At 42.9% G+C, this 13,761-nt stretch overlaps 1 protein-coding gene across 8 annotated transcripts in view; it reads left to right on the top strand.

The window, feature by feature from the left end:
* Nucleotides 1-13,761, top strand: part of LOC140524837 (golgin subfamily A member 3-like) — a 65,984-nt gene that overhangs the window by 6,432 nt on the left and 45,791 nt on the right. The window contains exon 2 of one of the 8 annotated variants that reach the window (XM_072639675.1): nucleotides 10,988-11,114. The exons of 6 other annotated variants lie outside the window; for them this stretch is intronic. The gene's annotated coding sequence lies outside the window, so the exon portion shown is untranslated. Of the gene's footprint in view, nucleotides 1-10,987; nucleotides 11,115-12,218; nucleotides 12,419-13,761 lie in introns of those variants that run through there. One more of the 8 variants, XM_072639676.1, reaches the window with a different exon arrangement.

Genomic DNA, 13,761 nt, shown 5'->3' with positions numbered 1-13,761 from the left:
CCTAGTTGGAAGATTAACTGTAATTACCATGGATAGAGACATTCCCAGAATGATGAATGTTGTAATTGCTAACAGCAACTACAGGTGAAGTGAGGTTGAAAGTTGTCACAGACTTTTGTCGCCCCTGTCTTTGTGGTTATATTCTTCCCTAAAATACACAGCAACCAAGGTGCCCTCCCCACATAGTGCCACTCAGGTAGTATGATGGCTGACCCACTTATCTTTCACTTTCTTCATCTTTCCCCTAACAATAAACATTTGAGGCTGTTTTGCTTCCTTCCGTTCTCATTTCTTTTACCACTCATAACTAAGTTTGTTATTTCTCAGATGTATATCAACACATTTTTAAATTTCTTCCCCTCTCTTATCAGTGCCCTCCTAGGAATATCTCTATCTACCCAGGCTCTTTTACCCTGCTTCCCTTTTCCCTTTGTGCCTTTTATGAGTAAAATGAAATCCTACCCTAATCATACCTGATAGGGATGGGATACATCTGGATTCAGAAGAATTAGTGTAGATGGCATAGTAGAAAGATACACGTATGGTAGCTTTGAACCCACAGCCCATAAAATATCTGTAAAGAAGAACTCCCAACAAATTCTGGAGCAGCAGAAGCCACAGAACAATGGAGTGGAGGAGATTTCTGTTTCAGAAAGCCCTGAAAAACCTACAAAAGGTCTGTCACGCCCTGGACCTGGAGCCCAGCCCAGTCCTGCCTTGGCCTTGAGCCACTGAGAGGAGCAGATACAGGCAGGCTTCAGGGAGGGAGTCTCCAGCAGCCTCGCAGATCCCTCCACCCACAGGCGCCAGGGTGAGTGAGGGAGACTTTTTGGCTTGCCAGGAGGGGAGTAGGGAGTCTCCATAGCTCAGGCCCCCTTGGGAGGCAGCAGCGGGAGCGGAAACGAAATGGCACCCATTGCATATGTGAAAAATCATAGATAATGGGAACTGCTATTAGACTGTACGAAGCTATTCATCTTCCACAAATAAAAGCCAGTGATTACACAAACTGCAAATTTGGACACAGAGCAAGAATTGTTATTAAAGGGTAAAAAATAAATACTGAGATAAATAAAAAATTAGTAGGGAAACAAAAACAATTTTTAAAAAATAGAGTTAGTATCACATAAAAATAATTAATGCTTAAAGCATAATGATACTTTTAAAAATAGGATTCCTGTTCTAAATTTTATAGGAAAATAGTGCCTGATCTTTGGAATTTCCATGGATCTCTTCTAACACTAGGAGGAAAAGATGTATCTCCAGTCACTGGTCCAAGTTATCTGGCTGGCTCCTCAGAATGCAAAGTCTCCCTGTGTTCATTGGTAGGAGGTAGAGTTTGGCTTGTCTGGGCTCTTGTCGTGTTGGGTGAGGGGATAGTTGTAGAATGGTTGGCTCCCTGTCTTACATCATGGAGGGCAACAATGAATGTTGTCTCTGGCCTTGTAAAAGTTGGAGGTCTCAAGGAATGTGTTTGATATTTGAGAGTTGTGTGGGGTTTGAGTATATTCTCCACAAAGGTAACAGACAATGTTATGGGCCCAGATATCCCTTTTGTGGGTGCCAAGGACAAACATGTATTGGGATGATCCTTATACCAGGATGGTGCTGGGCAGCTGAGCCAGATTCTCTTCACATCTGAGAGTCTGACCTCTCTGGGGTAGTGACCTCAGGTTGTCCTGGAGTTGGTGCAGGGTTTTCTCCTGAAAGTTGAAGGAGAGAAGGACATGGAGGCAGGAGGACTGGTGCCCATCCCTGAAGCTGAGGCAGTTGTACAGAGGACATCTGGTGGAATTGCTATAGATATTGATCCCATACTGGAGTTCTCCATGGTAGTTGTTGGTGCTCTAGATGGGATGATTGGGAGAAGAGAGGAAAGTCTCCCAGTCAGGCTGGTTTGTAAAGGAGTACTTGAGTCAGAGGTAGCTGTTGTTTCATCTGAAGTCAAGGCGAGCAACAGGCTCCTGGTTGCCACGTTCACTCCTGCAGATGTCTTAGGTACAGCAGTGGCTCTTCTTGAAAAATAGGTTGACTGTGTGTGAGAGAGGGTGTTTTGATTTCTGGCCAATTGTCCCAGTGGGAATCTGGTCGCTGGTGTCCTGAATTGAAGATAGTAGAGGATACATTCTATATGTGATTCATAGACTGAAATGCAACATGATAATCAAGTCTATTAAATGTCCAATATAAGGCACAGGTTTTACAAGTATTAAATCTAGAGCTCTGACTTTGACATTTTAACTTCTCTTAAATGTACTCACTCCCTGCAACAATGAAATAATCAGCCTACTTTGGCCAAGAGTAGACTTCAAGTGACTGAGCCTGTATCTCTTAACAATAAGAAAACAGCAAAAGGTACTAATAAAGCAATTTATAAAACAACTAAATTATGATTACCCCAACCTTATTTTTTCATTAAAAAAATTAGCAATACTAACAACTGGTAAAAAAAATTAAAATAATGATAAAAGCATGGCACATCCTTATCATCAGAGGACAAAATGCCCCATGGTATAGACATCAAGCCTTCATGAAACATATAAGGCCTAGCAAGAATATCAGGAAGATGAAAAACTGCAAAATCTCTTCTTAGACATTCAAAATTCCTAATTTGTGTGACACTTCAAAAAGCAAGTTGGAATGATCGTGGATTGTCATTCGATTATGCCTAGTTTTACTGAGATGTGTTCTACTGGAGGACAATGGAAAAAATAGCTTCATGGGTTAAATGAGTCATTTGGAGTTTTTCAAATAATTATTTAACAAAATAAAATTAAACACATTACATATTCTATTTGACACAAATCATGTTGTTAATGACAAACTATTTCCAAAAATAAAAGCTAAAATGTCAACATTTTCAACTTACAGTTGAGAGATTCAGTCTCTTTTCAACCAAACCATTATTTGGCCATTTCCTCACCAAATTCCTGTTACTATATAAGTTTGTGTGTATATGTACATGTGAATATACACATATATGTATGTATTCATCTATTCATATACACACACATGTATTCAGATAGGGAAATCCAGCTACTTCTCTATAACTCTGTTGACGGTCTCCAAAAGAATCTGCAACAGAAAAATTCGTCATCATCAAGCCCACCTGATGATGAACCTCAGACTAAAAAGGACATGTCTTACCAAAAAAAATTTTTGAATGATTCTATTCTCCTTTCCACAACTGCTTTGGAAAATATGTATCTGTATATGTGTATGGGAAAGCTGCCTCCTCAAAAACCTTATCTCAGAACAGGAGGTAAGGAAACTTATTTCTCTAATTGCAAGCTCAGTTCACATCTTTGGGATAACCCCATAGAGCTTAGCAATGACCTTGGTAAAGTAACTGCTAGAGAACTAGAGAATTCTCTGACCCACTGGTATTTAAATTTCCATGGGTTCAGCTTTTCAGTGATAAGCTTATTCCCAAAAGCAAATTTTTTTTTTTTCTGGACCAAAGTAGACTCCAGTCATCAAAATCTGGAATGTCATTGTAAGAGTAGCCCGTGTAGCATTTGGAAACATAGTAGGCAATGCACAAAAGGTAGAATCCTGGCAGGAATACCAGAATTTCAATTACCAGAACAGAAATGACTCATTCTGCCCCACCTTTGCTGATATATCCAGCTAATAGCAGAGCGCCTATGACATTGTGAAAGGTGCCAATCATAAATAGTACTATGGCAACTGCAATAACCTTGTAAGGGATTTTGGGAGGGCTCTTCTTAAAGTTTTCGAATTTCCCTGATTAAGTGATGAAGTTTTCATTATTTTATATTTATCATATTATTTGTATAAGTAATACCTTTATTGAAATCAAATGAGAACTTTCATTGACATACGTTTCAAAAAAAAAAAAAAAAGAAATGCTTTGTAGTGAAGTCCCAGTAAAGCTTTGTTGTTTTACGTAAGATGAATCATTTTCAAATCTCTCCATATTTGTTTTGGTTTACTAAACTATGTTTAAGCTAATATTTATAGATGCTCTGATCTTTTCTGTGTTCTCTTTTGTGAATTTACTATTACAAATTTGAGAATTTTCTTTTCTCGAGACTAAATACAAATAGGATCATTTTCTATATAAGGATACTTTGTTTTGGTACTTTCCCCACATGCTATATATATTGCAACATTTACCTCCTCTCTATCTATACTATACTGTTTCATTTGTCTCTGAAAAGGAAACTATACTGTTTTAATGGTGATCGGGAGAGCTCTCCCATTTCATCTCTTCCCACTTCTGTGAGGTCGTAAGAATTAAAGAACTGCATGCACTTAGCTTTTAAGGGCATCATGTCTATTAAGATCGCATCTTCCTACAGACAGGAAGAGGATACCTTTCTACAGTAAGGGGGGAAGATTAACAAGGGCTTGAAGGAAGCCAGAAAAATACAGAGGGAAAGGACTCCAGGGATGGAAGACAGTCAGTAAAAATATATTGAGTTGTGAGATGGTGAGTCAATGCAAGGAAGATCAAGAAGGCCAGTGTCACTGGCAGAATGCAGGAGTAAAGTACAATTAGATTGACAAATAAAAGGAGGGACAGGCTCTGAATGTGAACTAGCACTTTCTATTTGATTCTTGAGGGAACAGGAAGCCATTATATTTCATTGAATGGTAAAATGACATGGTCAGACAAGAGCTTTAGGAAAATCATTTTGGTGGCTGAGTAGAGGATGGACAAGAGTGTCTTATGACAAGAAAATCCACAAGAAGGGTACTGCAATAGTCCAGGAATGAGGTGATGAGGGCTTGCACCAGGAGGATGATAGAGTCATATGAGTAAAGGAGCATATAGGAGAGGTGTTAAGAGAGCAAGACCTATATTCCTTAACAAAAGATTGGATATGGGTTTGGGCGTGAAAGTAAGTAGTTCCGGGCTGTGAGCCTGGGTGATTGGAAGATGGGGAGAGCATGAAACTGGGAAATTGAGACGAAATGAATTTTGGGGGGAAAGGAAATGAGTAGAGTTTTGGATGTGTTGCGATTCAGATACGGACAAGACAACCAGTTCAAGATTTCTAACAGGCAGTTGTCCAAAAGGAGTAATGAGTTTGCAGATCACTAGAGAGGCTAAAGGTAGATGAGTATATCTGAGAATCATCCGTTCTCAGGACGGATTTCCAGGAGCTTACAAAATCTCCTAGAAAAAGAAAAAACAAGGGCCCAACTCAGAGCCCTAATATACAATACCCAAAATTCGCATTGATGACTTGGGTGAGAATGTAGCAAAAAAGACTGAGACAGGATTCAGCCAAAGAACCAGGAGAGTATTGTCATAAAAATCTAAAGGGAAGAGAATATCAATGAAAGTAGGAGAATGGAAGGAAAGGCTGCAATGAGATGAAGAAGAATGAGGATTGAGAAAAGGTCATTTCTTTTTGCAATGACGAGTTTTATAGTAACATTAGCGAGGACAATTTCATTTTGCTTATGAAACTTAGCAACCAGACTGTAGAGATAAAAAGGGAGTGGGAGAAATGGAAATGGAAACACCTTTTGTAAATAGCTATCTCAATGAACTTGAAGAGAAAAAGGGAAGAACTAAGGAAGAATATTATCAGGGAAAGAATGAAAAACTGAAGGTGCTTTTTTTTGTGGGAATTCATGTTTTGCAGATAGGTTAGTAGGGAACTAGATGACAGTGCAAATTGACATGGTAGTTTGGCCTCTCGCAGCACATCAGTGTGGAAGACCATCAGACCATCCCAGGGATGTTTCTTCTGGCTGAGAGCACAGCTAACTCCACGTCAAGTCATTTGTGAGGGTCTAGGCCAGAGTCAGCTGCCTACATAACTCCATCACACACTCCAACTACTTCCAGGGTCAGGCGTCAAGGAGAAACAGAATCATCCTTGGTTTTGACTTCACCAGCACCTGCTGACTCCATCACCCGCATTGATGGGGCTCTGCCTGGAATGAAAACAAAGGTCCTCTAGTCCTTGACCTCTGCTGAAGCTACAGATCTGACCAGGATTGTTAGATATTATGTCTACTTTGCCCCTTTGTCTCCAGTCATTTTCTCTGAGGGATACTTACAAGTCCAAGGCCATAAGCTTGAATAATCCTGGAACTGAAAGCCCAAGTGTCATCCTCAGCAGCAAGGTCACAGATGTGGGCTTTCTTTATTTTGAGACCACTAGAACCAAGGGCTTCTGGGTACAGTGGGAGAAAGTAACAAAGGTGCTTCACTGATCATTCCTTTACCTGGATCTCCTATGTCCTCAGCTTCCCTTTTGGGAGAAGAACCAAGGAGGTTAGGTACCACTTTTTGCTCCCTTCCACCGGTGATTGCGGCTAACCATCTGCAGTCCCAATTGGACACTCAGAGAGGACCTGAGTTCTCCCTTTGGCCACAATGGAGCAAAGTCCATACTGTCACAGTCAAGATGACTGGAGATATCTATGTGGCTCCAGAGTGACAGCACAGGAGCTCAAGTGAACTCAACCCTGCTTCTTACCACCAGCAGCAGTTGCATGGTTTTTCCTGGACAAAGCACAATTTCTCCCTCACCTACTAAAGGTGACGCCAGTGATCTCACCATCACTGAGACAGATGCCACCCCTGCATGGCCATGGACACTCTCTTCTTCAACTTCCCTAAATTCAACTGAAACGATTCCCTTTACAGTGAACATTAGCTCACCTGCCCCAAGACCTGATACCATAAGTCTCACCTTTATCACCAAAATCCCAGATATTGACCCTCTCAGACTGTGGCCACTCTCAGCACTGATCTGCCAAGTAGAGTGTCAGAGAAAAGCACAACTGAACCATCGACCACCACTTCTACTGAAGATCAACTCTTCTCAAACACTAATCCTGGAGGTTCATTGGTGAACACGACTGGCTCAATTTTGTTGGGACTGGTGCTCATATTGTTCCACATGCAGGCAGAAAGGAGCTGAGAGGTTCCGCTGACTACAGAGCGCATGATTCCATGCAGGATGATAATAAGTATCACGTCAACTCCTCCAGGGCTCAACACAGCAGCTGAATTGAGCTCAGCCATACCTCCTCCAACAATTGCCCAAGAGACTCCAATAAGTCCTGAGGTCATTCTGACTGCCAGGGATATAAGCCCTTCCTCTACTTGGCAATGGGTAGGAGGGGGGACTGCAGGGTCTCCTGTCCATATGAGATGAGGTTCAAGTGTGTCTGCTGTGTCCCAGACCATCCTCTCTGAAATTCAAAGTTCATTTATCATCACCAAAGCCCCTTAGGAGATTCACACATAATGTCCATTGTCTTGTACTGCAGTCGAGGTCACTAACACAGTTACTCTATCAGATTCCACTCTGATCTCAGGGCTGGAGGAAGGCCAGGATTCCAATGGTGCCATCTCATGGACAGAACCCAGCAGGACCTATCTCACCTTGGATTGCCCTTCAGAAAACCCCATAACACATGGCACTAGTCCTGTGGACACACGCTGACTAAGCATTATCCACTGGGCCAAGTGAGCACTTGCTTGAAAGAGGCACCAGTGCTGCTACTTTTCTTTTCAAAATGCTTGCTGAAGTCACTGTTCCAGCACCACAGAAAACTACCCAGGAGCTTGAAAGTCAAATGCATTTCTGCCCTAGATGGTCACACTGCCCTTGCAGTGGACACTGGCCTTATTGGGAACCTTATCTCTGCATTGTCAAAGTTCACAGCTTATATCAGCAAAGATAGGGAAACTGTGAAATTGAGCTCCTCTGGCAGTAAGCCTTCAAGGAATTTGCATCTAATGGGGGAGACAAGGCATAGAAAGGAGTGGTAGCCAGTGAGATGCAACTGAGTTATACATCATGAAGGAGTGTTACCTGGGGAACAAGTGGAGTACATGGACACATGACATTAGAGAAGAATGAGAGACAGGATTGGGTAACATTTTCAGATCTGGAGAGGATCCGGGGGATGAAAGTGTACCCGTGTACAAGAGAGAGTGAAATGAAGCATGACCTTGAATTTGATAAAAAAAAAAAAATAGATGAGTAGGGTGACACACCAATGGGGATCGCGGAAGTCCAGGGCAGACGTTCTAGGGACTAAGCTTGAATCCTGCAAGACTAGTCTTTAGTGTGGGCATCAGGACAGTAATGACGTTCGAGGAGAAATGGCCAGAGCTTAGCTTCAGGGCCAGAGCAGAGCTGATGAGAGTACTCTACAGGAAGAAGTGCCTGTGATGTGCATTGCAGAGGAAAGCGAGGTTCAGGTGATTGGGTGTTATCCCAAGGAATGAAAGAATCCCACTGAGAGGAAATGTATATCCCTATGAGAATAACACCAAACCTGTCCACATACTAACCAACTCCTCTGCTTGTAGTATTCTCCAGGAGCACAGTTCATGGATTAGTGAGTCTAATGTGACAAGCAAATGAAAACAGTCTACCAGCATCCTCATGCCTAGCTCCATAGTGAGAGATTCTGTTTCTGAGACTGTAAGAAAGACAGTTAGCATAGAAATCCCTCCAGGCTCAGCTCCCATTTGGGGTACACTTCTCATTGCGGCCATGATCACAAATGGGCTCAGATCTGAGACACCCAGAGGATCAGTAGATTTTGTCATAGAAATATCAGCTTCACCTGAGAAATCCTCTTGTTTGTCCTGTAAACCTCCCACGTTCCTTGAATCCAGCAGAGCCCACAGTCAGCCAAGGATCTAGTGAGCCTTGGAAGGCCATACTATTATGGGATACTCGGGCAGGAGCAGAGGCAAATTCAGCTGCCTTGTCTTTCACTGCTCCCAGCACCATGCCAACAGATGGTGGAGGGGACACAAGCCCTTTCTTGGTGTCTACAGAAGGGCCAACAGAACGTCAGACAGTGTCCAGCCCCTTCCTAGAAGACACAAACATTCTGCAAGCACTCACAGGGAGGACATGCACTTTCTAAGCACGTGAGTAAGCCACTGCCCTGACACAATCTCCACTTCTTCTCTACTCAGCCTAACTGAAGGACTCAGCTACCCAGGACTTTGCCTTCAACCTCTTTGGGAAGCCTGAGGAATTAGGCTAGGAATGTAGCTAAATGCCCCAACTCAGCGTCCATATGCTCCTTGATCATCCTTCTTTATATGAGAAGACATAGGTTCCAATAGAAACTGACATATGAAGAACCATTTAAACCATGTGCACAATCATTTAACAATGTGAATGTCAAGAACTACTATACAAATTGAGCTGAATGCTGTGAAATACTAATGACCTTCTTGTTCATTTAGAATAGATATTGAAATTTATTTCCCTCCCTTCATTGGAATGTTGAAGTGTATGAAATAATTATTAGTATGAAATATTAGTAATAAATTTAGTATGAAATAATGCATTTAATGTAAAAACTTTTTGATGTATAGGCTAGTTGTGCTATACGTTTTTGAATCTTTTATATTAAAGGAAGTCTCTAGGAGGGAGATGGATATATTTCAAGATAAATATTACCTAAAAAACAAAATGCAAACATCACTTTATCACTAATTAATGTAAAGTTAAAACAATTTAAAGGAGATGTTATATATCAATATATGAAATAATTTTAGAGGAAGACCTGAATATTTACGAAAATGTAATTTCTCCGGACCAACAGAAGAGAAAATAAAATACTTAGTCCCATCTTAATAAAGAAATTGAAAAAGCTTTTAATGAGGTCCCTAAGAGAAACTCCCAGAATCACCTGGATTCACAAGTGAATTCTATCAAACATTAATCTACCTAACTCGAAAGATGCTACCAAGGGTTGGTACTCTCCCAACTTGCCCAGTCATGGATCAAGCCCTTTAAAACAGAATTCCCCTCACTCTCTTTGGCAGTCCTACTGCACCTTCTTCCACACAACCAGGGCTTTTATTGAAACTCTACCTGTTGTGGTCGTCCTTTGTTTTTGAAAGACTTGGACTCCAAGGCCTCTGAAGGACAACAGAGAAATGATAACATGACTTGCACTAGACACTGTTTTGAATGAGGGAGGGCTGTGCAAAGTCACCAGCCTCACCTTTTCCTCCTAAGTCTTCTGGATCCTGTGACCAGACATTAATGATGATGACTGGAGATTGGCCAGGATGCAATGGGAGATTTTGGTCTTTTCTGCTAAGTCCTATTCAGGGACTCTCTCAGAGAGTGGTTATGCACATTTAATGAATAGGTCCCCTTAAGAAATAATCTAGGAATGGCCCCTTTAATGAGCAAAAGAAAAAAAAATGAGTAAATCTCACTGGAAGGAATCAGCAAAAGTGACTACTGATAATCACTCTTCTGTCAGAAAAGTTCAGAAAAATATTAAGTGGAGTTTGGGCAGGGACTTACTGGTGTGCCATGTATGAGGGCACTTGGTTTAAATTTTGGAGAGAGAGAGAGACAGAGACAGACAGACAGAGACAGAGAGAAGGAAGGAAGGAAGGAAGGAAGGAAGGAAGGAAGGAAGGAAGGAAGGAAGGAAGGAAGGAAGAAAGAAAGGAAGGGAGAGAAAAAAAGAAAGTAAGACAGACAGAAAGAGAGACAGAAAGAAAGAAAAAAGAAAGAGAAATGAAGAAAGAAAGGAAAGAAAGAAGGAAGAAAAAGAAAAAAGAAAGAATAAGAAAGAAAGAAGAGAGAAAGAAATATGCTCTGTTAACATCACGTTAACTAGTGACCCACTGACCATCCAAATTTACCTTCCTTTGGAGAGGAGACGGAAGGAGTCAACAAAAGCTAGAAGATGAGCTGAGGTACCCAGCTAGTTGAACCCCCATTAAGACATCTAGATCTACTCACAGGTCTGTGTTTGTCCTTAGTTTTAGAAGACCATGTCGTCAGAGAAATGATGACACGACTTGCAGCTGACTTTGTTTTGAGTGAGGGAAGGCTGTACAGCCTCACCAACCTCACTTTCTCCTGCTGAACTTTCTGGGTCCAGTGACCAAATATGCATCATGATGCCCAGCATGCAATGGGTGAGGCACTGGGAATACAGAAAGAGGCCAAAGACATTGCCAGCTCTGAAAGGAGCTCACATTCTAACACAGGAGACTCCATGCAAATAACGCTATACAAAGCAAGCTATGTACAGGATACATAAGGAATGAAAAGAGAAGAAGAGCCCTGGTTGAGAGATCTGGCCAGCGAACCATCTCTGAGTCCCCATTTCCAAAGGTGAGCTTCTCCTCCTCCAGCACCTTTGTCTAATGATAGTGGTGTTCCTGATGAGGATACTGCTGTTGCAGAACCCCTTGGTTCCCCTGATGGGTTCAATAAGTTGGACTCAAGTGGGGTGTATAGAGATCATCATCATGCCTTAGGAGGGTTAGGACATGGGAAAATCTGATCAGATCTGACCTGTCTTAGATGGTCCTAGAGAATTCAACTGGGGGCTCAGTTGACTGAGGGATCCCTGAGGTGGGAAAGGAGCCTCCTGTGTGACCAGGCCCCTGGGGTTAGTAGTTATGGTGGACTGGGAACAGTGGGGTGGGTTCAGTGGAATCCATTGAACTAGGTTGGGCAGAACTGTCTGCAATCCATTCATGGGGTAGGATTGATTAGGTCAGTAATTGTGTCCCATCTCACCAGGACTGACGGGATGGGGCTTGAGGGCTTGTAGGCACTGGCATTCCAGTGCCTAGGTTGAGCCTGTGTCTTGGGGAACTTGGAACATTCGCTGCTTACCTGTTCCTCACTGGGAGATCTCACTTGTCTTCACGATCCATCGACGAGGCAGAATGGAGGCTCTTGAAGGACGCTGGTGACCCTGAAGCTGCCAAGGGGGCCGGAGACTGAGTAGAAGTGTAAGCTTCAGTGGGAGGCAGTGTGCTTCCGGGTGACGATGTGGTGGGAGAAGGGAAATTTGGGGGCGTTGCGGTGGGAGGCGAGGGGGGGGGCTAATTTGTGGGACAAGGGGTCAGGAAAGTGGCCAGCACTGGTCTGGGAGCTGCTGGGTGCTTTGTCTGTCGTTCTGCTGGTCTGCTGTCTCGTTCACTTCCGGGAACAGTGGACTAGGGCATTGTGCCATGGCATTGGTGGACACAGTAGCTACCTCGCCTAGCCCAGTGCCCTCCATCCTTGGCACTCAGGGGACACAGATAAGGTGAGACCATGGAGGCCCCAGTGATCTGCCTTCCTTCTGCCCCAGCCTAGCATCCTTAGTACAATAGCGTGCCTACAGCTGAGTGCTCAGAATCACAAGAACACTCCTGCTTTTCTTGTCTCCTTGCCTCAAGAGTCACGTCAGAGGCCCTTGCCTTCATCCCTGAGATCCACTTCAGCCCAGGGCTGCCAGCTACTCTTCAGATGGCCCAGAAGCAGCGAGGCAGCCTCCCATGTGGGAGGGTCTGTCGCCCCCTTTCAGCCTGGCAGGACCCCCTGAGCTCTCTGAGCCACCATTTCCTAATACGTCAGTGAAAAATATGTTCAAAAACTTTCACAGCATCTAAGTGCCAGGAATATGGGGAGGAAAGCAGGAGGTGAGCTCCAGAAAGTGCTGTGGAAATCTTAAGGCAGGATGTAAATGCTGTTAGAAACTTTTCATTGTAAAAGCAACAATAGCCAGGTTGAAATCCTGCACTGGGCTCTTCCTTGCTATATGACCTTGGGCAAGTCATTGTGTTGAGGTTTGGGGGTGCTTGGAACTTGAAAGAGCAACCCCTGTCCTTCCCGGAGAAATTGAACCAAACCTTCTTTGCCAGTCAAAGACAAAGATGATTATAGGTCTCCCATTTGCAGTAGACTTCTTGGGAATCTGTGTCTTTGTGACTTACACGTGGGGCAGTTAGAACCTGAGCCCTGCGGATAAGGCCCAGATGCAATTCGGGCACTATCTGTGTGATTAAGGAAATTTATGGTTCAGATTCGCACCTACAATAAGACCCATTTGAGAAGAAGAAGCTGGATAATTTATTGATTTACAGAAAAGGCAAATGCATGAACAGTTTAGAGCTATAGCAGAAATAATTAATATAGCCTAATACCAATATAATTATAGCAATATTAACATAGATATAAGAGGAAATAGAAAAACATCACCAATTCAGGAAAGTACCGACACCTGAATTTTCTCACCTGGGGAGTCCCGGGATACAGCTTTCAGGGTCTGAATTGGGAGCAAGTAGTCCCAGGCAGAGCGTCCTCTCCGTGGGTGAGATTCCAAGAACTTACACTAAGCAAGGAGATTTTATAGGGACCTAGACAAAGACGGCTTTTTGCCAACGTCTCCGCACACTGTTCCAAGCTGGTCGGGAACATGGCCATGGGAATACAGATGTTTGTCCATCAGGGAGATATCATACAGGGGTCACAAGATATAAGTTAATTAGTCATATACTGGGAAGATTAGCCAAATCTTCCAAGTATTATCTATGTGTTCCAGGAGTGGCTAGTTCCCAAAACATTAATACATGGCTGACTCACCTATGTTATATTCCTTGAGAGGTCACCAAAAGGACAGAGTGAACTTACTTTATTCAAGGGATATGAAATATTCCTTCACTATCATGGACACAAGTTGGATCTTATGTTCAGAAAGACTGTGATAGGGATCTAGGCATGGTCAAGTAGTTTCAGGTGAGTGGAGGAGGGGTTTAGGGGAGGTCTTGAAGGGAGTGACCAGTAATTTCGGTGAGTAGCGTCAAGACAGCAGAAACCAAGAGAAAAGCATGTTGATAGCATGAAGAATGGGAAGTAGCTGAAGGTTCCCTGGAAATAAGACAATGGAGGGAGAGGCTAGGTAAGGGTAGCTGAAATTTGGGCCCAGGGATAATGAAAGACTTCTGACTTCAGCCAAACACCTGTTTCTGAGGCAGGAACATGA

This window comes from Notamacropus eugenii, chromosome 2, assembly GCF_028372415.1.
Source record: "Notamacropus eugenii isolate mMacEug1 chromosome 2, mMacEug1.pri_v2, whole genome shotgun sequence".
Lineage (NCBI taxonomy): Eukaryota > Metazoa > Chordata > Mammalia > Diprotodontia > Macropodidae > Notamacropus > Notamacropus eugenii.
The sequence above is the reverse complement of the archived record's forward strand: the minus strand, read 5'-3'. Positions and strand labels throughout refer to the sequence as shown.